The following is a 22,449-nucleotide window of genomic DNA, read 5'->3' as shown; positions in this document are numbered from 1 at the left end:
ATGAATTCAGTGATTTAGAAAAAAGGGATCTTTTTTAGTGTTGGGGATTGGCACTGGCATGCTAAGCACCTACTCTACCACCGAGCAGTGCCCTCAGCCCCTAGAAAGAGAGATTTATGTACAGAATATTAAAGGTATCTTCTGGCTTTATCTCTCTGCTTCTAATAAACTATGAGAGAGCAATGCACCAAAGGGTAGAGCTTAGACAAAAATGGACCAGGCATGGATGAGTGTTTTCAGTTAGTAAAAGGTTCTTGAAGTGAGAAAGAACTTCAAGGAAAAAATCATGTCCTAGGAGTCCAGAGTATGACAAAATAAGTCTGTGTTTTGAATTCTGCAGATTTTAAAGTAGGCCCCACAGGCCCTTTTCAAACCAACAAAAGTTTTCTAAAGATCTTAAGGGTGTGCCTTGCATAAGTGCACCATTAAATACAGAGTTTGGAATAGAAACAAATATACAAATTTAAGAGACTTTGGGGCATTGTTCCATAGCAGTGTCACAGGAGACTTGACAGAAAGACTACCTAGCAGAGATTTCTAAGCATGTCTAATGAAATGTACTATAAACGGATATATGAGAAACACATAGATTTCAATGAAGTTTTATCAGCTTGGAATGAAAGGGACAGAAATAGTAGAAAATGAAAGGAGCTTTTTGGACCCCTGAACTTCTCTGAATGGCAAGCAAACTAAGACTGTCAGATGCAAAAGTGGGCTGTTTCTTTTTGGAAAGAAAGGATGACACGGGAGATAGAACCAAGACCCCAGAGAGCAGAGTCTAGAGGTGCTGTGGGCCATTTCTAGGAAGGTTCCGCTCAAGAAACTGGTGCATGGGAATGACTGATTACAGAATTTCTGTGGACTAGTGACTGCCACATGCTTTCTGGTTCCCCAATTTTATTTGGTTCTGGGGATGGAACCTAAGGGCATTCTACCTCTGAGCTACATCCCCAGCCCTATTTTTTATTTTGAAACAGGGTCTCACTGAGTTGCAAAGGGCCTCATCAAGTAGCTGAGGCTGTCTGCGAACCCAGATCCTCCTGTCTCTGCCTCCCAAATGCTGGGATTACAAGCGTGTGCCACTGCACCCGGCTGGTTCCTCATTTTTAAATCAAGAGTATCTCTTGCAATCGACCTATGCCTGTCCTGCCCCTGTATGCTTGATGTATAGGGAACAGATAACTCATCTTTTTAGTGCACAGGTTTTTAGATCATTTCTGAAGAACTATACTCCAGGAATCACATCCACCACTTGACTCATTTAGATAACAAAATCCTTGACCTCAAACCAGAGCTTAATATTGCAATGGATGGGACTTCTCTGAGTCTTGACAGAGAGAGAGAGAGAGAGAGAGAGAGAGAGAGAGAGAGAAATGTTTTATATATTTTATATATAGAAGGAATGTACATGCTTGTGACCTATAAGAAAATTGTTGAAGTTTTAAAATTTGGTCAAAAATTCTTTGACATTTTTCTCATTAAAAAAGTGAAGCATGATAGAATGAATGTCTGTGTCTCCCGACCCAAATTCCTATTTGAAACCTAATTAGAATATAATCGTGTTTGAAGGTGGGCTTTTGATTGTGAGGCCCCACAGTCCCTTTCCAAAGAAACAAAAGTCTTCTAAGGATCCTAAGGATGTGCCGTACATACATGTTCCACTGCATATAGACTTTGTAAGAAAGACAAACATACGAATTCAAGAGACTTGGTGTCTCTACAGAAAGCCATGGGAGGCCGTGCTTCCCCCCACCCCCAACCCCTAAAAAGAGGTCACAGGAGCACAGCGCACAGTGTGGAGGTGGCACCTACAAGCCAAGAAAGAGGCCTCGGAGTGAAACCTACCTTGCTGGCACCTTGATGTTGGGCTTCTTCACTTCACAACTGTGAGAAATAAAATTACGTTGTTTGTGGGCTGGGAGGAAGCTCAGTGGTAGAGCAATGGCTTAGCATGGAGGTGCCCCTGGGTTTGATCCCCAAAACTGAAAAAAAAACGCTGTTAGAGCCACTTAGCTGGTGGTTTTGCTGTAATAGTCCTCTCTGACTAAGTCATTCTGGTTGAAGTTTTTCTTGCATGGGGGCCAGGACTTGCATGGTTTGAGCTTCTTACCAATGCCCAAAGAGAAAGCCGACAAGCTTTCTTTATAGTTGCCCAAACGTGGGGTGGAAATGGAAGGGAGAGTGGTGAACATGAAAGTCGTCAGCAATCAAACATCAAACATGGGCCAGACTCTTTATTTCAAAAGTAGACTTAATGATCCAAGTCAGGAATAAGGTAAGAATGTTCTGTACTGGAAGGCTGCTGTTGAATCTTTTAAAGACTGAACTAAATATCCTAGGAAGAACAGTTGAATACTTCTTTACCACCCTCCTTTCTCTCCAAAAATTATAAGAATTGAAATGGAAGAACAAAATTAGAAAAATTACAAGCAAGCAATCTTGAAGATTAGGTGGGAGAATTTTTCTTACTAATTATCACATGAATATGCTAAGAAAGTAATAAATCCCTACAAGTTAATAAGAAAAAGACAAAGGAATAAATAGAAAACGACACAGAATTTACTAAGGTGGAAGCAGAGTAAACAAATTAATAAAACTATGAAACACTCAAACTCAGTAGCCAGGGAAATGGGTAGAAAGTTGTCAGGAGATTCTATCTCATACCTATACGAGAAGAATGCTTATTGTGCCATTAGAAGAGTGAAAAATTGGAAATAACACAAATGTCCATCACCAAGAAAGTAGATAAATAAATCAGGTATCTTTTTACAGTGGATTTCTTTTTAGTGCTTAAAATAAGTAAACAAGCTATATATCTGATACATAATATCAAAAATATACACACAATATTAAAACAGTATCGAACAAAATAAATTGGAGAAGGATACCTACAACATGTCTCATTTGTTTAAAAATTCAAAACAAACATATTGTTTGCAGATACATACATTGGTCATTAAGGCATAAAATATACATAGAATTGATAAGTACCAAATTCAAGATTTTACTTCCTTTTAGATTAAAGAGAGGGGGATGTCTTGAGGAAGAAACCACAGGGAGCTGCCATTCCAAATCTTTGTTTCATTTCTTATAAAAATATCTGCTTCTAGGGCTTGCCAAAGCTGGATAGTCAGTTTGCGCTATATGTGTTTTATTCCATAAACTTACTGTAAGCTCAAAGTATTTCATAATAAAAAAGAAAAATGGTTCGGAACATCATTCTGACATGGTTATTAAAAAAAGTCACTTCTTGAGTAACACTAATAATATTTGTAAGGGTTGCCCCCTTCCACTCCTAAGCATCCATAGCAGTGCAAAACATAAAAGATATTCAACCATTATGAAACACAGACAGCAATAGAGCATGTGTATTCCTATACACATATTCTTTTCCTGCTAACTAAATCAAAAACACAAATGGTTTTTACTCACTCTCCAAACATTGAAAGAACGTTTACTAAGCCAGTTACTGTGATAGATTCTGGGCAAAAAATGATAAACAAGACATGGCCTTGACTTTAGGCACCTGACCGTCTGGCGCCACACTGGTATAGACCATTGTTCCATACCTGTGATAGATGCTGATGGAGCTTTACGCAAGCAGTCGGTAACAGAGCCAAATAAAGCAGTTTTGGGGAGAGGGAAGAGCATCCAGGAGACTTCTGGGCCATGTGCATTGAGTCCTGAAGATGAGCAGACCAAGCAGGAGGACATTCATGTCAGAGGAGGCTCCCATACACGATCATGGCCATGCAGCGTGCCTCTAAGGCTTCCCAGGGCTTTGCCTGGGGGGTCTGCAGCCAGGACTCCAGACAGGTGGAACTGAAGGAGCATTCTGGGCTCAGGTCACAAATGCCTAACAGACAACACTCAGGAGTTTCAGCTCCATTCATGAAGTTATGAGGAGCCCCTGAGGGATTTTTCACAGGGGAGGAGTAGGAAGTGACCACTGTTGAGACTTACTAAGAAATCCACACGTCACACATATCTGTCGTATGATCAGAACTCAACATGGTACAAACAGGAGAAATCTGTCTGTTCTTCTGGCCCTCAATCACCTTGCTTTGTTGATAAATTCCTTCTTCTGTCCTGAATGAAATTTGGGGTAAGTTTCACACCTTCTTCGTTCAATCTGAAATAATAAAACCTCTAGTTAGTGTAATAATCCGAGAATTCCAAATCTCACTGATCCTCCACTTCCCAGCTGAACTCTTGAAGCTTGGGAATTGAAGGAAGGGGGTGGGAGGTGGCTTCCCTGCAGACACTTCTCTTTGAGTCTCCATCTATTCCTTTAGACTCCTCCAGGGATACACGTGAGACTGAGTCGGTCTGATTTACTGATGCATGGAGGGTTTGAAGCTGGGGTCCCCTAGGCATGGCAGGTACCCAAAGCTGGCTCTCTGTCCTTGCATGCTCCACTGGGACCTCACACCAGGTCCCTCAGATCACAGTGCATGTATCACAGATAGTGTCTTTCTCATCTGCCTGTTTGTTTCCACAATCAGGGGAAGTAATAGCTTCAGATTTCTATTGGGGTTATATCGCACATTGACCAGTCCTCTGGGGAGGGGGTCCCTTTAAAGATGAAGCCAGACAAGCTCTTTCTATTTTGGGGAGAGGAGGGATGGTACTGGGAATTGAACACAGTGGCATTTTACCTCTGAGCTATACCCCCAGTTTTATTATTTCAAAACAAGGTTCTGGCCAGGTGTGGTGGCGCAAGCTTGTAATCTCCGCGCTTGGGAGGTGGAGACAGGAGGATTGCGCAGGTTCAAAGCCAGCTGCTGGCTTAAGAGACCCTGTTTACAAAAATAAAAAAGTATAAAATAGGTCTGGGAGTGTAGTCCGGAGGTAGAAGGGCTTCCAGGAACCCCAGTACCACCAAAAAACAAACAAACAAACAAACAAACAAACAAACAAAAACAAGGTTCTAAGTTGCTGAGGACCTTGCTAAATTGCTGAGGCTGGCCTTGAAACTGTGGTCCTCCTGTCTCAGCCTCCCAAGTACTGGGATTATATGTGTGCACCAACATACCTGGCTAGATAAACTGTTCAGTGCTAATTTTTCTTTTTGGGGGGGGGTGGGACTGGGGATTGAACCTATATATACAGCTAATAGCCCCAGCCTATTTTTTATTCTTTTTTTTTTTTTTTTGCATTACTGGGGATTGAACCCAGGGGCATTCTGCCTCTGAGCTATGTTATACCCCAAGCCCCATTTTTCATTCTTTATTTTAGTCTCACTAAATTGCAGAAGGACTCACTAAGTAGCTGAGGCTGGCCGCGAACCTGCAGTCCTCCTGTCTCAGCTTCCCAAGCACTGGGATCACAAGCCTGTGCCAACACATCTGGCTCAGCGCTAACTTTTGTCTTTTGGATCTGAGCACCTTTAACTGGTGGAGATGGAGATAAAGGGACAGCTGCCTCCCAGGGAAGCCTCCTTCATGTCTCATGCAGATCTAGCTTCTCACGTTTGAAGTCCCCAGAATGAATCAGCCACAAATACCTAGACAGATATGAACTTAAGTATGAAGTAGAGACTTCCGGGAAAATGGCGACCGAGAAAAGCGGGGCTTAAGAGTCCCGCTAACAACCAATCTCCATTACCACAAAAAGAGCGCCTTTCATAGCCAGAAAACACCATCACCAGAAAAACAAAAAAAACCACCAGGCTCCAGAGAGAAAGCGGACTGAGAACAGAGCTCAGGGCCACAGAGGAGACACACGCGCCCGAGGACGCGGCAGCAGCACCATACTGCCGGCGGCAGCGGCGAACTCAACGGACGGCTACAGCAAGCCAGGTGAGCCGATGCGGAACAGCCAGGCGGGATCTTTCGGCGCAGACAGCATTTAAAGCTCCCAGTGGCTGAGCTCAGCACACGCTGCAGGGATTCAGAGTGGAAATCAAAACCAGAGAAGAAAAAATACGCCAGCCTCATGGCCGAGGGCGTGGCAGAGGCGCCATATTGCCACCGGCGGCGGCAGCAGCAGTGATTTCACCGAGTCCAGTACAGCTACATCTGCGTACTCAAGAACAGTGAGTCAAATTGCGGGCCACAGAGGAGAAATCGCAGTATTGGGCCTCCTGGGACTTGACCCAGTGAGGGAGTGGTGGTGGCAGAGATATCACACCATAGGAGAACGTGCAACCTGGCACCCCCCATAGTTTAAAGCAGCCTCTATCGACTCCCTGGGTCGGAGACTCTGTGATACAACCCAGTAAAGGAGTAGTGGGGTCTGAGATAATACAGACTCGAGATCCAGAGCACCTTAAGTGAAGCCATAGTGACCCAAGGGAAGAACCCAGAGAAGGCACAAACCTCCGAAATCATGGGAAAGAGGAATAACAATGGAGTAATGAATGTGCACAACCCCACAACATCAGAACCTGATAAAACAGAAAATCAGAGATTTCTAGAAGATCAAATCAGGAAAATAACTGTAGAAATAATAGAGGTGCTTCGAAAAGAACTCAGAGAGAGTCAAAAAGAGATAAAGGATGCAATTAATGAAGTAAAGGCCTCAATTCAAAGCACAAACAACCGATTAGACCACATGGAGAACAGAATCTCGCTCTTAGAAGATGAGCAATCCAAAAATGAATGCATAGTTTCTAATCTAGAAAAAAATATCCAACAGCAGGAATCTGACATTGAAGAAATATGGGCCCATCTTAAGAGAGCTAACCTAAGAATAATTGGAATAGAGGAGGGAAAAGAAAGTGATACCAAAGGGATCAACAATCTCTTCAAGGAAGTAATAGCAGAAAATTTTCCAAATATAGAGCAAGAGGTTGATACACAGATCCAGGAAACTTATAGAACTCCTTTTAGACAGGATCGGAGAAGAGGATCCCCACGCCATATAATTGTCAAAATGACCACTGTGGAAGCCAAGCAGAGAATCTTAAAGGCAACAAAAACAAAGGGCCAACTGACATTCAGAGGCAAACCAATTAGAATCACTCCAGACTTCCCAAACCAAGTCATGAGAGCCAGAAGGGCTTGGAGTAACATATTCCAAACTCTGAAAGAAAACAACTTCCAGCCAAAAATTTCCTATCCAGCAAAACTTTCTATCAAATTAGATGGAGAAATAAGAAGCTTCCATGACAAACAGAAACTGAAGGAATTTATGTCTTCAAAACCAGCACTAGAGAAAATACTCAAAGAGATTAACTACAAAGAAGAAATAGGTAACACTCACCAGAACCAGAGAAACAAGAGTGTCCATCCAACAGACAACTAAGATTGGTTATCTGTGGAGATTCATTATTTATGTTAGTCTTTTACCTATCTCTAAGTTGTACTGTTTGCCTTTATTGTTGTTAATTTTTAGGATTTCTAGTTGGAATATTAATATACCTTCAGATATAGCATTTGGAAATATTTTATCCAATTCTATTAGTAACTTTTAACTCTGTTTACATTGTCTTTGGATATACAATATTTTCTTTTATTTTTTAGGGAGTTTGTATATTCTTCTGTTGCCTGTGCCATTGAAATCATATCCAAGAAATCACTGCCAATTTCAATGTTGTGAGGTTTTATGACCCAGATTTTCTCCTAAAAGTTTATAGTCTTAAGATTTATATTTAGGTCTTTTATCTATTTTGAGTTAATACTTGTATATGGGATTAGGTAAAGGTCCAATTTTATTCTTTTCCATGTAATTATTATTTTTCAACAATATTTAGTTAAAAGATTATTATTTCCACCACCAAATGTTCGTGGAAACCTTGTCAAAAATAACTTGACAATATAGGGAAGAATTTAGCTCTAGGCTTGTATTTAACTCCAATGGTCTATATATCTGCCTTTAGAACAGTACTACACTGTTTCAATTATTGTAGCTTTATATGGTTTGAAATCAGAAAATATATATCTGCTAGCTTTGTTCTTTTTCAAGATCGTTTTGGGTATCTAGAATTCATATTCCATATTAGGATAGATTTTTTTCTGAAAAATAAATATATAAATATATGATAGTTTCACCTAAAAAAACAAAAAAATATGCTCTAGTAAGAAAGAAAGCAAAAAGAAATATTGAAATGCTATCTTTAAATCATCAAACGCTTGGTATCAGACAAATGAAACTGTTATGTGAGATTATCATTTTTAATTTTGGATAAATTGCTATAATACTAGATGTCAACCACTAAGCCAAGCATGGGAAGGAGGGATGGGGAGAGAATGGGGTGGGGATCGGGTGGGGGCTGACTGGGCGATGTGTGCATGTATGTCTACAAAAGTTTGTATCCCACTATGATGTATGAATACAGTGCACCAATAAAATAAAATTTAAAAAAAAAAAAAAAAAAAAAAAAGTATGAAGTAGATAAACAGAGGTGTGAACACTGAGGGAGAAAACGGAGGAGTGAGCAAATCGTGGGACACCAAGACTTTTTCTTTTTTTTTTTTTTTTTTTGGTGGTACTGGGGATGGATGGAACCCAGGGGCATTTTACCTCCGAGCTACAACCCAGACCTACTTTTTGTCTTTTTAAAAAATTTTTGGAACAGGGTCTCACTGAGTTGCAAAGGGCCTCACTAAGTAGCTGAGGCTGTCCCCAAACCACGATCCTCCTGTCTCAGCCTTCCAAATGCTGGGATTACAAGCGTGCGCCACCATGCCCGGCTCCAAGACATTCAATGGGTGGTAGAGAATGAGCTGCCCAGGAAAGGAACTGAGAATGCTAAACTGTGTTAGTCGGTATTGAGTCCCAGTGAAAAGAGATATGAGATGAGCAGCCAGAAAGGGGGACAAGTCTCTTTGGGCTCGTGGTTGGGGCACAGTCACGCGGCTAGTCGCTGCTGGGCGTGTGGTGAGGCCGTGCAGCGTAGTGGAAGCACATGATGGAGGAGATCTGCTGACCTATGGTGACCAGGAAGCAAAGGACAAGACAGAAAGGCAGGTGTCCCAACACACCCCCGAGGTACAGCCCAGTCACCTGCTTCCTCTATCTAGTCCCTACCTTTCCAGTGCCTCCCAGGAGTACCACCAGCTGGGGACCAAACCTTCAACACATAAGACTCTGGGACACATACCAGATCCAAACCACAACAGAAGCCAAAAAAGGTAAGAAGAGAACCTAAAGGCAATAATGTTATGGAAGTTAAAGGACAACAGCATTTCCAGGAGAAAGTAGTTAACAGTGAGATGGGCTTATATTACTCTAGATAACAGAAAAAATGAGATATATAATATTTTTTTGCACTACTGGGGATGGAACCCATGGGCATTCTACCTCCTAGTGACACCCCCAGCCCTATTTTTTACTCTTTTAATTTGAGACAGGGTCTCACTAAGTTGCAGAGGCCTCACTAAGTAGCTGAGGCTGTCCATGAACCACAATCCTCCGGTCTCAGCCTCCCGAATGCCAGAATTACAAGTGTGCGCCACCACGCCCAGCTCAAAAGGAATGAAAATATTGATTGGACTGAAAATTAGAACACATTGGCAAGACCACTGGGGTAGAGAGCAGTTTAACATGAACTGAGGAAGGGGCGAATGGAAGGGACCAACGGATAACATGAATATAACCCCACTCCATCGAGAAGCTCATCTTCGGAGGAAAGCAATTTAAATAGGAGCTGTGAGCTGATGTAAGAGCAAAGGAGGATTTTGATTGATATGTTTTTCTTTTCCCAGTGTGTGTGTGTGTGGGGGGGGGGTACTGGGAATTGAACCCGGGGGCTTTCTACCGCTGAGCTATGCCCACAGCACTTTTCAATTTTTATTTTGAAACAAGGTCTCGCTAGGTTGCTGAGGCTGGCCTTGAACCTATGATCCTCCTGTCTCAGCCTTTCAAGTATTGGGATCAGGGACATGCACCGCCACACCTGGATACTTATGTAAGATGGGAGATATTGAGCTTATATACTGAAAAGATTGAATAAGTAGATAGGAAACCTAGAAGACTCTGGAACAAATGTGGATAAATGATGTCACGAGCTCTCTGAGAAGGAAGGAGGGATTGGGAATACAGATTTTGACAGGAGGAGAGATGCCTTTTCCCACTGAGCCAGGGAAAGCCAGACTAGGAATGGTATCTGGTAAACTTAGGAGGATGGGGCTGAAGTTTAAAAGGGTTCTTACCTGACGGCCCCTGTTTTCTTGTCATATACAAGGTAAAGTCATCAACAATGATAAATTTGAAGAGTTCCAAGAAATACTTTTCTTCCTTTAGTTCAGTGATAGATTCTTTAATATTTTTTTCTTTGAGATTAAAATTATTGTTATTCACCCATAGAAACATCAAAGACTATATAAATCATTTTGGTATAATACTGAAATTTATCACCCTTATTTTCTCCAAGAAATTTGCTTCTTGTTTGAATAATGATTTCCACTATTGCTCCTATAAGATGTACTGAACTAAAGTTTAGGGAGTTTCAGCTGGCTGTTGTCATACAGAGGTTACTGAAAGGGCTAAGTCTTAGTTAGGATTCTTGTTATTTTATTATTCTCACAAGGGATGGTTTTATTTCCCACTAAATGAACTAGTGTTATGTTCCCACTAGAGACTCTTAGAAATGTGGGCTCTTTCTTGCTTTAAACTTTTATCAACAAATGAGATGCTTGGGCATGGTGGTGCATGTCTGTAATCTGAGCTACTCAGGAGGCTGAGGCAGGGGAATCTTAAGGCCAGCCAAAGGAACTTAATGAGACCTCGTTTCAAAAAAAAAGAAAGAAAGAAAGAAAGAAAGAAAGAAAGAAAGAAAGAAAGAAAGAAAGAAAGAAAGAAAGAAAGAAGGAAAAACAGCTGGGGATATAGTTCAGTGGCAGAGCACCCTTGAGTTCAGTCCCTCCACCCAGTACTTTCAAACACAAAAACAAACAAAACAAAACAAGAATCTATGCAAGGCGAGGTGGCACACACTTGTAATCCCCGCATTTGGGAGGTGGAGACAGGAGGTGGAGGCAGGTTCGAAGCCAGCCTCGCTGGCGTAAGAGACCCTGTTTCCAAATAAAAATATAAAAATAGGTCTGGGAGTATAGCCCAAAGAAGAGTTCCATCCCCAGTACCACACACACACAAAAATCAATGCGAATTAGGCAACATAAAAGATACCAAAATTATGTGAAATGTACTCGTGGTGCTAAAATAATAGTCCAAATAAATAGAAGAAATTTTGGAAGGGATGACTATAAAGTTTTGCATATGATTATCAAAACAAACAATTACCAGAAGAATATGTGTCTAGTGTGCTTAAAGAAGACCCAGGAAAATGTGGGCGTGGTGGCACACTCTTGTAATCCCAGCGCATAGGAGGCTGAGACAGGAGAATCGTGCAGGTTTGAAGCCAGCCTTAGCTACTTAGTGAGGCTCTCGGCAACTTAGTGAGACCCTGTTTCCAAATAAAAATATAAAATAGGTCTGGGAGTGTAGCCCAGAGGTAGAAAACCCCTAGATTTCATTCCCAGTACTACAAAAAAAAAAAAAAAAAAAAAAAAAAAAACCGCCAGCAGGCATAACGTATGTATGGTGGACAGTTGGACGAAGGCATGAGTCACTTCGTGGGTGGGTGGAACAGGACAGCATGAGAGTTCATCACACAACTTAGAACGGTGCACAATTTCAAACTTATGAAATGTTTATTTCTGGAATTTTTCCATGTAATATTTTTACACAGCAGTGAACAGTGGGTAACTGAAATCTCAGAGAGCCAAACCATGGGTACTAAGAACTACTGTCTGTAATTGAAGTGGCATTGCATGTCAACAAATAAAGAAGAGATTCTTCAACAGACAGGACAATTGGTTGGTTGGACTAAAAATGGAAATATTTTATACATATATATGCATTTACAAAAGTCAACTCCAGGGAATCAATTATTTCAGTGTGAAAGGGGAGTAAATTATTTTGACCACTCTAAAAGAATAGTTCTATACCTGAGATAGAAAAAGATTTCTTAAATAAACAAAACACCGATAAACCATTATGAAGAGACTCATAGATTTTTCAACACTGAAATTAAAAATGTATAATTGCCAAAAGCATCTTTATCTAGAGAAAAATACAAGGTACAAGGTAGGAGAAGATGCATGTTATACATTAATATGACAGGTTAATATGCAAATATGCAAATGTACCCTATAATCAATAAAAATAAAAGATTTCAACTCAACAGGAAAAGGCACAGAAGCATCTCACAGGGAGGATATAAGAACAACCAAGAAACAAATAAAGTGATGTTTAGCCTCATTAGTAATCAAGACAAAACAAATTACTATCACAGTGAGATATCAATTTATCCCTATTAGATCAGAAAAACCAAGTAGTCCTACAATATTTCAGATAGTAAGAATGTGGAACTATAGCCCTCTGACACCCCGCTGATGGGCGTGCATCTTGGTAAAATGACGTTGGAAAACAAGCGGACCTTTTCCAGTAAAGAGAAACACCTGCGTACCCTGTGACTCTTTAGAAACTGGGACATGTGCATAAGGACGCAGGTGCAAGATTCTTCGCAACAAACTTTCAAGGCATAAAGCTAGAAAAGGATAAATGAATCAGGGAAAATTAATAAATGATGGCATTATGCAGGATTGTGGATAGAGAGTTAAAACAATGTGGAATGAAAGAAAGTCAGAAAAAAGATAACAGCATGATTCTATTTACATGGAGTTTTTAAATAATATAATATATATCTGGGGGTGGGGGGAGTTGGTTCTGAGGATTGAACCCAGGGGCATTCTATCTCTGAGCTATACTCCCAGCCATTTTTATTTTTTATTTTGAAACAGGGTCTCTGCTAAGTTGCTAAGGCTGTCCTCGAACCTGTGATCCTCTTGTCTTAGCCTCCCAAGTACTAGAATTACAGGTATGCACCACCACACTTGGCTACAACATACGGTTTAAAGAGATGTATTTTATGTAACAAAATGATCAGAGAAATGAGGACATGATAATCACAACATCAAAAAAAAGCTGCTTCTTTTGGTGAGAGGAAGTGGACAGGCACAGTTGGCGTCACAGGTTAGAAATATTCCATTTCTCAAGCTGATTAAAGAGAGCTCTGGCGTGCACTTGCTTGATTATTTTCATTATTCCATAACTGCTCAAGCACATGTGATAGGATCTTTTGTATAAATATTTCACAACTTAAATAAAAAGTGTATTTATAGCCGGGCATGGTAGCGGACGCTTGTAATCCCCGCGCTTGGGAGGCTGAGACAGGAGGATCGCACGGGTTCGAAGCCAGCTTCGGCTACTTTGTGAGGCTCTCAGCAACTTAATGAGACCCTGTTTCCAAATAAAATATAAAATAGGTCTGGGAGTATAGCCCAGAGGTAGAAAAGCCCCTGGGTTCCACCCCCAGTACCACCAAAAAAAAAAAAAAAAAAAAGAAAGAAAGAAAGAAAGAAAGAAAGAAAGAAAATGTATTTATATACATAGAATATATCTCACAATTGAAAATATATCTAGATGTACAGAATTTGTCCTCCTGTGACTAGCTTGTTTGTTAGTATAATATCTTTGTTTCATTTATGCAGTAGTATATGTCAGGATTCCACACTCTATTTTGGTACTAAAGATGGAACACAGGGGCATTCTGTCTTTAAGCTGTATCGCCAGCCCTTTTTATTTGATTTCAGGGTCTCACTAAGTTGCTGGGAGCCTCGCTCAGTGGTTGAGGCTGGCTTGAACCCGCAATCCTTCTGTCTCAGGCTCTCAAAGACTGAAGTTACAAATGTGTGTCACCGTGCCAGATGGATTTCCTTCTTTTTATAGCGGAGTTAATAATCCATTGCATATATATACCACATGATTGGATTTATATTGAATATTCAGAGTGTTCAACCCCTTGAAGCAGAAAGTAGGATGTTGTTTGCCTGGGGCTTGGGAGAAGGGGAAATGGGAACTGTTATACAATGGGTGAAGAGTTTCAGTCACGTACGTAGGAAGGAAAAGTTCTAGAAATCTGTTATACGACATTATGCATATAGTTAAGAACATTGTTCTGTACACTGAAAATTTAGTTACGGGGGTAGGTTTCACATTACAAGTTTTTTTTTTTTACTATAATAAAAATAAAAACTTAAGTAAATAGAATCAATTTTTTATGTGAATTAGTAAGCAATACCTTACCCCTTTGGCATTTTGTGTGTGTGTGTGTGTGTGTGTGTGTGTGTGTGTGTGAAGATTGATAATATATGAGAAAGAACTTTGTAAACCTAAAGCAAAAGATAAACATGTGTTACTGCCGTACTTGACTCTGGTCTCATAACAGCAGGCACCTAGAGCTGGAGTTTCCTGGTACTTTGATCTCCCTCTGACTATAATTGCTTTGGACTCTTCTAGTCACCTGTCTTACCCTCTGTAGATTTGTCTAGTTTTTAGGTGATGGAAATAAACTGCCTGCCTCGGTCACTGACTAAGCCTTAGTATGAACAAATTACTCATACTCAGGTCTGAATCAGTCTGATCTCTAAAACTTTTTGTTTTGTCCAATTTTCTTTGTCCTTACCTAGAAAGCAAAATCAATGGAGAAAATGAAAGTTCAGCTGTGTCTTACAGATGCCAAAAAGGCCTCCTCAGTTGAGTCGGCTCTTGCGTTCATAGCAGTCAGCTGAGAAGTCACTGATTGCATCCACACAATTGTTTTCCCTTTTCTACCACCTTAATGACTAAATTGCACCAACAGTATACTCATAAGTCACTTTTTAGTCATTATCGTGTAGATGAACAATGATGAGGCTGGGAACTGTTAATTCAGCTGTGTGTTAGACAAAGTCCCTACTCAGCTCCTGACAGTGTGGTACTGCTTGCTTAACTTACACTAATTGATATTTAAGATGGAGGCCAAAGTGTTGGTTGCTATGACTTTAACCAAATAAAAATACGGAATAAAATAAACTCATGATCCATAGACATATCTGCATTGTAGTTTATTGTTTTGTTTTATTTTTCTTTGCTTTTCTTCATCAGCACAAATTTAGGAGTATTTCTATATTGGCATTATTAGAAATGAGGTGAAGTATATAAATGAATTCCCCTGATAATTTCTACTTCCTTTTTTTAGTGCCATAAAAAATAACCATTTTTGAGCCAGGTGTGGTGTCGCATGTTTGTAATCCCAGTACTTGGGAGGCTGAGACAGGAGTATCACAAGTTTGTGACCAGCCTCAGCTACTTAGTGAGGCCCTCCACAACTTAGTGAGACCTTGTTTCAAAATAAAGAATAAAAAATGGGACTGTGGCTTTAGCTCAGAGGTAGAATGCCCATGGATTCAATCCCCAGTACTCCCCCCCCAAAAAAATTAAAAAAAATTTTTTTTTGAATAGCAGTCTTTTCTTAAAAAAAAATCACATAAATTTATTTATTTCTGTGGTAGTGGGGATTAAACTCATTCTACCTTTGAGCTACACCCGCAGCCCAATTTTATTTCTTATTTGGAAACCAGGTCTCACTAGGTTGATTCGAGTCTCACTACTTACTAAGGCTCTCCTTGAACTTACGATCCTCCTGTCTCAGCCTCCCAAGTATAGGGATTACAGGTGTGCACCACCATGCCTGGCTACATAAATTTATTTTTTTATTTGTTTATTTTTTTGGTGGTACTGGGGGTGGAACCCAGAGGCTTTCTACCTCCGGGCTATATTTCCAGACCTTTTTTTTAAAAAATATTTTTTATTTGGAAACAGGGTCTCACTAAGTTGCTGGAAGCCTCACTGAGTAGCTGAGGCTGGCTTCGAACCTGTGCAATCCTCCTGTCTCAGCCTCCCAAGCGCAGGGATTACAAGCATGCGTCACCACGCCTGGCCTTGGCTACATAAATTTAAAGCAATAAAAAAATCCTAAGCAAGCCGGGCGTGGTGGCGCATGTTCGAAGCCAGCCACGCTGGTGTAAGAGACCCTGTTTCAAAAATATAAAATAGGTCTGGGAGTGTAGCCTGGAGGTAGAAGGGCTTCCAGGAACCCCAGTACCACCAAAAAAAAAAAAAAAAAAAAAAAGAAAGAAAGAAAGAAAGAAAGAAAGAAAGAAAGAAAGAAAATAAAGAATAAAATATAAGGCCGTGTGTGGGTGTAGCTCTAAGGTAGAATGTTCTTGGATTCAATCCTCAGTACTACCAAAAAAAGAAAAATCATAAGCTAAAATACAGCTTATCTTTGTGGGAATGTTTGTACAGATGCTTGACTTTCTCATGGGTCACAATTTGTCACAAATGTGAACCTTCACTGTAATTGTCTTATTTAAGGGTTCTGGTTAACCGTGAGGCATGCATTGTAGGATGTGAGTGAGTTATGTGGTTTCTGGTGCAGTAGAGGAGAGGTAGCAAACAGGCCCCTGAGCTGGAAAGCTGGCTCCAAATTGACTTTTTAATTTTTTTATTGGTGTATTATAGTCTCACATCATAACATAGATCATGTTGACCATTAACAATAACCTCAAAACCAATAAAATACCTAGGAATAAACCTAACAAAAGATGTAAAAGACCTCTACAAGGAAAATTATAAAACATTAAAGAAATTGAAAAAGACCTTAGAAGGAAGTTCTTCCTTGCTCAGGCAGACTAAATATCAAAATGGCCATTCTGAGCCAGGCATGGTGGCCCACACTTGTAATCTCCATACTTGGGAGGCTGAGACAGAAGGATCACAGGTTCAAAGCCAGCCTTGACAACTTAGTGAGGTCCTCTGCAACTTAGTGAGACCTCGTTTATCAATAAAAAATAAAATTGGCAGTAGCCGTAGCACCGGAAAGATGGTGGGGGAAGAGCAAAAGAAAAAGATCCCCTTGGTTCCAGAGAACCTCCTGAAAAAAAGGAAGGCTTATCAGGTCCTCAAAGCAACCCAGGCAAAATAGGCACTTTTGACAAAGAAGGAGAGGAAAGTGAAAGAGTTTAGATTTAAGCACCTGGAATCCTTCCTACATGATTCCAGGAGGCAGCGACAGGACGAGGTGCGCCTCCGACCACTAGAAGTGAAGCCTCGCGGGGTGGAGGCGCCTGATAAGCATTCCTTGGCCTTTGTCGTCCTCATCCAAAGGATCAGTGGGGTGAGTTCACTGGTGCAGAAGACCATTGCAAACCTGCGTCTGAAGAAAATATTTAGTGGTGTCTTTATCAAAGTCATGCCCCAAAACCTAAAAATGCTGTGTGTAATCGAACCGTATGTGACCTGGGGCTTTCCGAATCTCAAGTCTGTTCGGGAACTCATCTTGAAACGGGGACAGGCCCAGGTCAAGGGGAAGGCCGTGGCTCTGACAGACAACACAGCGATCCAGGAGCATCTGGGAAGGTTTGGTGTGACTTGCTTGGAAGACCTCATTCACGAAATTGCCTTCCCGGGGGAGCACTTCCAGGAAGTCTCCTGCTTACTGTGGCAGTTCCAGCTCTCTGTGGCCCACCATGCTACCAAGAATAGGGTGGGCTTCCTCAAGGAGATGGGCTTGCCCGGCTATTGAGGGGAAGCCATCAATCAGCTCATCCGTCTGCTGAAGTAAGGCAGAACATTCAAAAACACAGTGCATTGGAAGAGCCTGTGTTTCTGTTTTACAGAACTATTACCAAGTATCTTCAGAGAAGATTATTTTCTGCCTCAGACCCTGGAAGGAAGGGGATGGGGAAAGACAGTCGGCTGTGGTCATGCCCAGCACCACTGTCAAGGCCCAGTTCCAAAGAAAGGCACCATGGCTTCCACGTGGGCTGCTGTCACCTCTGAGGTCAACATGGCCACTGGGGAAGGAGTCCTGCTTGGTGCATCTTCTGCCCTGGATATTGGTGCTGGCAAGGAGTGACCCAGCTGTGTACAGAGTGCCCCGGACTCTTGCAGCAGTGGGCCATCTGGGGTCTCGGGGTCTTGTTTTGTAAAGGTTTAAAATTCAGTCCGGAAGAACAGCAATAAATAAATAAATAAATAAATTGGGCTAGGAGTTTAGCTTAGAGGTAGAATGCCTCTGGGTTCAATATCCAGTGCCCCCCAAATGGCCATTCTGCCAAAAGTGATCTCCAGAATCAATGCAATTCCTATCAAAATACCAATGACATTCTTCATAGAACTAAAAAATCAGCCATAAATTTCATATGGAGGAACAAAATACCCCAAATAGCCAAAGCAATTCTCAGCAATAAGAACCATGCAGGAGGCATCACAATTCCTGACTTCAAATTATACTACAGAGTCATAGTACTTAAAACAGTATGGTATTGGCACAAGAAACAGGCACATAGGCCAATGGAACAGAATAAAAGATACAGAAACAAACCCATACACTTATAGTCAATTGATCTTTGACAAAGGGGCAAGTAAATACAATGGAAAAAAGACAGCCTTTTCAACAAATAGTGCTGGGAGAACTGGCTATCCATTTGTAGAAAAATGGAACTAAATCTTTACCTCTCACCCTGCATAGGAATCAACTCAAGATGGATCAAAGACCTGTAAATCAGACTAGAGACTGTGAAGTTATTAGAGGAGACATAGGTTCAACACTCCAACATATAGGGACAGGTAGTAACTTCCTCAACAAAACCTCCAAAGTACAGAAAATTAAAACAAGAATTAACAAGTGGAATGGCATCAGACTAAAAAGTTTCTGCTCATCAAAGTAAATCAACAAGAATCTAAGAGCGCCAATAGAATGGGAGAAGATTTTTACCAGCTGCCACTCTGATAGAGGGCTAATTAATCAAGAATACACAAAGAACTTAAAAGACTTTACACTAGAAAAAAACTAACCCAACCAAGAAATGGGCAACTGAATTGAATGGATATCTCACAAAAGAAGAGATACAAATGGTGACTAGGTACATGGAAAAATTTTCAACATCATTAGCAATCAGGGAGATGTAAATCAAAATCAAAACTACATTGAGATTCCACCCAAACCCAATCGGAATGGCAAGCATAAAGAATTAATGTTGGTGAGGATGTGGGGAAATAGAACAAATCCTGACTTTTTAATAGCTGTGTGACCTTGGGCAAGTAACTTGACTTTTGCACACTCCACTTTTCTCATTGGCAATATAAAGATCACTATAGCTTCAATACAGAGAGTGTCCCCTAAAGGCTCATGTGTTAAAGGCTTGGTCTCCAGGGTAGTGACAGCTGGAGGTTCCATGGATCTTTAATGAGTGGGGCCTTGTGTTAGGTCCTGAAGTCACTGGGGGAGTATTGTTGAAGGGGGCTGGAGGACCTGGTCTCTGAGTCTCTTTCTTTGCATCCTGGCTCGTGATGTAAGTATCTCTGTTTGCCACACTCTCCCAGCATGATGTGCTGACCTTGCCAGGGGTTCAAAGCAATAAGGCTACTTGATCTTGGCCTAAGAATTCTAGGACCAAGAGTCAAAAGAAACCTTTCTCTTTGTAAGTTAATTGCCCTGGGTATTTGGTGATGGAAAGCTAATACAAGGGTCATAACAAAACCTCTAGGCTTTGTTGGCAGGACTAAGTGACAGAAAGTGTTGTGCTGAATGTGGTGCTATATGCCTATAATCCCAATATTTTGTAGGCTGAGGCAGGAGGGTTGCAGGTTCAAAGCCAGTGTATGCTAACATAACAAGACCCTGTTTTAAAATGAAAAATAAAAAATAGGGCTGGAGGTGTAGCTTCTGGGTTCAACCCCAGTACCACAATATAATACAAAATTTTGCCACTGTTCTTGGAGGAGTAATTGTCAAATACATGTTAGATTTAAATTAACTAAATTATAAAGAATAAAAATAGTTGACTTGAGATATGGATTTTGCATGGGGTTGTGCCATAGGCTCATAAATGAGGGAAGGAACTTGAAGTTCATGGGTTTCACATTTGTGTCTTAGCAAAGTTCCAACTTAGATCTTAAACTTATAAAGTCACTATAAGCCACAATTTTGATTTTTCAAACACAGTTATGTCAGAGATCTATTATAATTACAACATTTCCCCCTTAAAAATCCCACTTACAAAGCTGGGTGTGGTGGCGCACACTTGTAATCCCAGCATTCGAGAGGCTGAGACAGGAGGATTGCCATTCACAGACAGCCTCAGCTGCTTAGTGGTGCCCTTTTCAAGTCAGTGAGACACCTGTCTTAAAAGTAAAGAATAAAAAAATAGGGCTGGGGTGTAGCCCAGAGGTTGAAGGCCTCTGAGTTCCATCTCCAGTACCAAAAACAGAACAAAACAAAACAAACCCCACTTACATAAAATAAAAAAGTAAAAAAGGCCAAGAATTTAAGATATACTTCCTAAGATAACCTTTATTTGTGATTAAACAATATTGGACAAAGCCACTTACTAGAACATTTCAAATTTGCTTCTACACAGAACGCATAAATAAATAATAATTTAAAAGCAACTGAGAGAATGGTTTAATACGTTAAGCCTTGTAAGCCCTTTTTGGAAAATACTAGGTAAACCTCGATATTTTACTTAAGCATCTGTCATTTCAGTAAAATGTTCACTGGGAAAATCAAAACCATCCCAAAGGGGTTAAAATGGTCCCCGAGACTGGCAAATTTCCTTCACAACAATATTTAATCTAAAGAGCTCCAGGGTCTGAGATGGTGTGATTTTTATATGACAAAGCCAATTATAGGCACATCCGCTCCCTACTTACTGAGCTAATTTAAACTAACATCATTTCATATAATCTTCTTTGGGAACTAAGTCCTCTGCTTCTTAGATAAGTAAAACTCTTTTTTGACTTCAAAGGGAGTTTTGGCTACCTTAGAAACCGGCTCGTGTTTCTAAGCATATTACCCTCATATGATCTCTTTTTTTTCTATACTTCTTTGTAGTTGTTTCATGTCTGAGAATTCTGATGGACCTTATATTAACAGATAGGTGTAACTTCTGGCTACTTTGCATTAAATGTGTCACCTTCTGCCTTAATTGCTTAAGTAGCTTTTAAGAAAAGTTTGGTTGTCATGCATCTGAGTAACTGCCCATTCCAATAAGTACAATTATGTTAATATGTAGATATGTATTTAAGTTACTAAGGAATATGTCATATGTAAAAATATATAGTTCATAGCACTGAATGCATATACATTCTGGTTTTGTTCTAGTATACTTGTACTTTTTGTTTTTAATGTGGTCCTGGGTATTGAACCTGGGGCATTCTACCTCTGAGTTACACCACCCAGCCCTTTTTCTTTTTTTTTAATTTGAAATGAGTTCTCACTAAGTTTCTGAGGCTGGCCTCAAACCTGTCGTCCCTTTGTCTCAGCCTCCTTAATACTGGAATTCCTGGTGTGTGCCACCATGCCCGTAAAGTACTTTTTAAATACATGTATGGGTCATATATAAAGGTAGAGAAATTGAACCAAAAAATTCTAGCAATTATTTCACATTTTAAAAAATTGATGAACTATGGTCATCTGGCACTTCCAACTTCCTTTAAATAAAAATGTGTCATCAATCTTCCTTACCTTTTGTAAGAATGAGAAGGAATCAGGCTAGTCTTTTGGCAAGTCGAGACTAATTTCACTCAATGGATTTATGCAAATTGATATTTCAGATGAAGATATCTCAAGTAAAGGTCAAGAGAATGCCCCAAACTGAATTTAGTTTCAAAGGGCAAACAGAAAGTCCAGACTCATTTGTTTTCATCAATACTTCAAATCCAGCCTGAGCAGAGAAGCCTCAAGACAACCCGCATTCGCCATGACTCTGGAGTTGGGATGCAGTCGCGGGACAGACACGCTTTGCGTCCCTCTTCGTGGTCGGTCATCACTGTGTTCCTGTTTGGGAAAACAATGCCAGGCCCCATTATCTGCATTGTGTTTTTAATTAATTGAGATCCTAACTAAGATTTTTGGCAGCCGCAGCTAGAACAGAGTTATTAATGATGATCAATTATGATCAGGTGGACTTTTTGACAGCTGATTTTTACCTGACAATATATGTAAAGGCTTTAATTAGATAAACAGAGCTAACAAGCTGACCTTACCATCTGCTGTCATTTCTCTTCCTGGGCAGAATGTTGTTTCCATTGCATATGAAATTCCAGTCCTCTTCAGTGCAGGCCCCAGACATCAGCTCTCCTCAGAACTCACAGTTTATCTGTCAAGAGAGCTGAGTACCTGTGCATAGCCTGTTACAGCTACATGGCCACAGAACGATTTTCTAAAACCATTTGGTGAGGTCCTAAACAGTTACATTCTTGATCTAAACCAAAGGGAGTAAATGAGCTCCCTCTCTCTTTTGTCCAGTAATAATAGCTTCACATCAAGGAATTCTGAGGCCTGAAATTCTTACTTTGCTGTGATGGCCCATGACCACTCTGGCGACATGGTGTGATAATGCAGTGAACCAAGTAATCCCGGGCAGAGTGGGGAAGCCACTGTACCTGACTCAGGTCCCTTTCAGGACCAAGGCATCAGCACAGATGGCACACAGATGTGAACACCCCACTCCCCTCAGAAATTGCCCTTAGCCAAAGAGAGTGACTTCATTCAAGTTCCATCAGCCTGGCCTCATCTTCCCCCTCATCCCCACCCCCAGCAGCAGCCGTCCA

The 22,449-nt window shown here is 40.7% G+C and overlaps 1 pseudogene across 1 annotated transcript; it reads left to right on the top strand.

Annotated features, from left to right (window-relative positions):
- Positions 1–16,699: 16,699 nt before the first annotated feature.
- Positions 16,700–17,455, top strand: LOC308266774 (ribosomal protein uL30-like; annotated as a pseudogene). The gene has a single exon. The product of its transcript is annotated as a ribosomal protein uL30-like (transcript).
- Positions 17,456–22,449: the final 4,994 nt, after the last annotated feature.

This window comes from Muscardinus avellanarius (genome assembly GCF_963383645.1).
Source record: "Muscardinus avellanarius genome assembly, chromosome: 9".
Lineage (NCBI taxonomy): Eukaryota > Metazoa > Chordata > Mammalia > Rodentia > Gliridae > Muscardinus > Muscardinus avellanarius.
Note: the sequence above shows the minus strand (reverse complement) of the source record. Positions and strands in the feature narration are given on the sequence as shown.